The sequence below is a fragment of the Carlito syrichta genome, unplaced genomic scaffold (genome assembly GCF_000164805.1).
Source record: "Carlito syrichta isolate Samal-C Ts95f unplaced genomic scaffold, Tarsius_syrichta-2.0.1 Scaffold305616, whole genome shotgun sequence".
Lineage (NCBI taxonomy): Eukaryota > Metazoa > Chordata > Mammalia > Primates > Tarsiidae > Carlito > Carlito syrichta.
The window spans coordinates 731,051-734,216 of record NW_007249712.1 but is presented as its reverse complement, the minus strand read 5'-3'; positions in this window follow the sequence as shown (position 1 = coordinate 734,216).

Genomic DNA, 3,166 nt, shown 5'->3' with positions numbered 1-3,166 from the left:
GCAGTGCTATAACTTCCCCAAACTCATGTGTGACAGTGCCTGGCTTTGCAGCTAGGCAGTCAGGTTTCTGAGCTTGACTACCCACCAGCTGTTCCATGCTGTCTCTTCTTTAGAAAAACATTATTCATAGATAACCAGACCAGACTGCCTCTCTGCAAACTCTCCCTTGGTATTTGGTAAAGGCGACTTCATTTGTTGAATTGTGTTAGATGGGGAAAGGGGCAGCACTGAACTTTGCCTATTGTCAGTTTTAAGGCCACGTAGATGGCGACGGGCATGAGCAGAGGAAAGTACTGAAAATTAAAGCACCTTTGTTGAACAGAGTGTGGGTGGTTAATAGACAAATTGCAGCGCTAGGACAAAACCTCATGGCAGGAAGTTAGCAAGGTTTGTGATGCTGTAACAGGAATTATAACACCATAGATACCAATTAAGCATCTTATGCTTAGATGTCTGAAAAATATTGACCAGAGAATAGGAAGATACATGTATTTAGTATTGATATATACCAAGGAATATAATAGTTTTCTTTGGTGGAAGCATCACTGATCATCCAAGGTGAAGGTCTTCAAGCAGGTATACCGGACACATAGTATTTTCCTTTCCTAACTTTTGACAAGTGTGACTTGCTGCTGAATTAACACATTTTTAAAAGACTTTGTTCTTAACTCAACTTTTCTTTGTGCACTGCGATGCATTTTCATAATTTAGGGAGGCATCTGAGGATTGAAGAAATATAAGTTCTTCTTTTCCATCTTTATGCCCTGGAGCAATATATATGCCTTCAAAATCCATAGTAAATACCAGTCATTCAAAACGTTTCAGGGGGCCACAAAATTACTATTGCATACATACAGGCTTTTAAGATACTTTGGGAACAATACTAAGCGAAAGGTAATAAACATCCCAGCATGGAATTAGTGTTATGTAGGCATACTTTTGCAGCAGAGTCTCTCACAAGGAGGGTAAAGTCCCAGCTAGGTGATAAGAAGAGATTCTAGGAGGAATATGGGGTAGACGAGGGAAGGGGGAGATAGTGAGCTCAAGTCTCAAATCATCCATTTGGAGCATAATTATTTATTGACACAATGTACTGCCTTCAATATCTTTGGCAAATGCAGCTTTCTGGCTAATTATTACACTCTTCTGTTAAAATATCCATATCATTATCACACTCCCCAAAACCTTAGCGACTTATTGCTTGCTTCTGACATCCACTTAGCTGGACCACAAACTGAATAAGGGTATGTATTGTCCAAAATTCATAAGAAAACAGGAAGGATGGTTTATTATTTCTCTATTTAATTTTTTTTTAACTTGGGCTGTTTTGTACAAGACACTTCCCAATAAGCTAAGGCAATACCTATTTGGATGTGTATCCCAGGGGCCCTGAATCCATATTATCAGTCTGAGTGGTAAACAGTTAGCTCACCCCTGATGACTTACTGCTGCTAAAGGAACTCAGAGGTAAGAGTGTGTTTCCTAAACAATTTTACCTCCATGAACTCTTAAGTCTTTGAATAGATAGATGATCATGGTGTATAACTTCTAATTTTGCAACAGAATTGATTAACACTCTCTCTGAGTGCACCGAATTATAATCATTATAGTATGCTTCACTCAGCATCTGACTTGCTATTAGTCAGAGTGTCATGAGATCTCCAAGTTCCAGAGACTAATTGCAAGGGCACATTTAATATATGAATTACCTTGAACTAATTTATTTGACTATATCACAGCTTTGAAAGTATAATTTAATAGAAACTGATTCCCAGTCTTGGAAAATGCGGCAATCCTAAAATGTTTAAATGTAATAAAATGGTGGACTTTATATTCAAACTGAAAACGCTAACTACTGTTTAAAATGGTATCGTTACCGGGTACTGATAAAATAACTATAAATGTAACAAAAGGGAAAGAGTCTGAACTCAAAACAGTGTGGAAAAGTAGTGTGAACTGTTGAGTGGGCGATGCAGAGGGCTCTCTGTAGTGCTCAGTGTTTTCAATATTTGCACAAACCCTGAATACAGAGACTGCCTCTCTCATTTACCAAGGCTTGACACATTCATCCAGATGAATTCCCTCTGCACTCTTGGATCCCTCTGTCTCCACATCTAATCCAACAGGAATTCTGTCTGGCTCCGCTTTTGCATACCCAGAATCCAAATACTTATCATCCCTCTCACTGCTCAGAAAACCCCAACTATCTTCTTTGAACTGCAACCTGTGCCCTACCCCGTATTACTAAAGCTTTTTAGTCTTAACTATATTTTATGTTAACATTTATGGCCTTGTGTAGTACTATATAGTTGAAATATTTATTATAATTATTGTTTATTGCACATCTCTCCCTGCTAGAATGCAAGTTTCATAAAGATAGGAGTTTTTGTCTCTCTTGTTAACTCATGTATTACAAGTGCCTAGCAGTCCCTGGCACAGAATGGGTATAGAATAAAAATCTGTAAAATAAATAAATGCCTTAACACTACAAAGAGAAAGATTCTCCCTTGCTTCTGTGGCCTTGCCTGTTGGCTGCCGGCCATATCTGCAAGCCAGCATCCTCAGCGTCACCTGGGAGCTCACTGGGAATGCAAGATGTGGGGTCCACCCATGCTTTACTACATTAGGGTCTACACTTTAACATGCACTCTAGGTGATCCATGTGCTTATTAAAGTTCAAACAACAAATATTTATGTTTCTCTTACTTTGTGAACTCTAGGATGCAGTTTAAGAGATAATCCCAGAGAGTTGGAAATTTTACTTCCATGCCCCTTCTCCTGGTTTACAGAATGTCCAGGATGACCTCTTCTGGACAATGGACCAGGCATATAATCAGATGAAATGGGGGTATTCACCATAGAGATTATAAAAGCTGGGTCAAACTCTTGAATGCATTTAGTTAGTTGGTATTGGTCTGATGCTGCCTAGAAATAAAAATTCAACTTACATTAGGCCTTTTAAAACCCAGAGAACTTGTGATAGAGTTTTGTTGGACAGCTCATCAGTGTTCTCATCTGAGATCATTCCAAGAAAAGACAAAACAGTAATTTCAAATAAATATATAATGATGATGACAAGCATTGCCAAGTATGCATTCTGTGCCTGGCTCTGTTCTGAGTATTCTACATGCCTCTGCTTCCATGCCAATTTTAAGGTCTTTCTCTC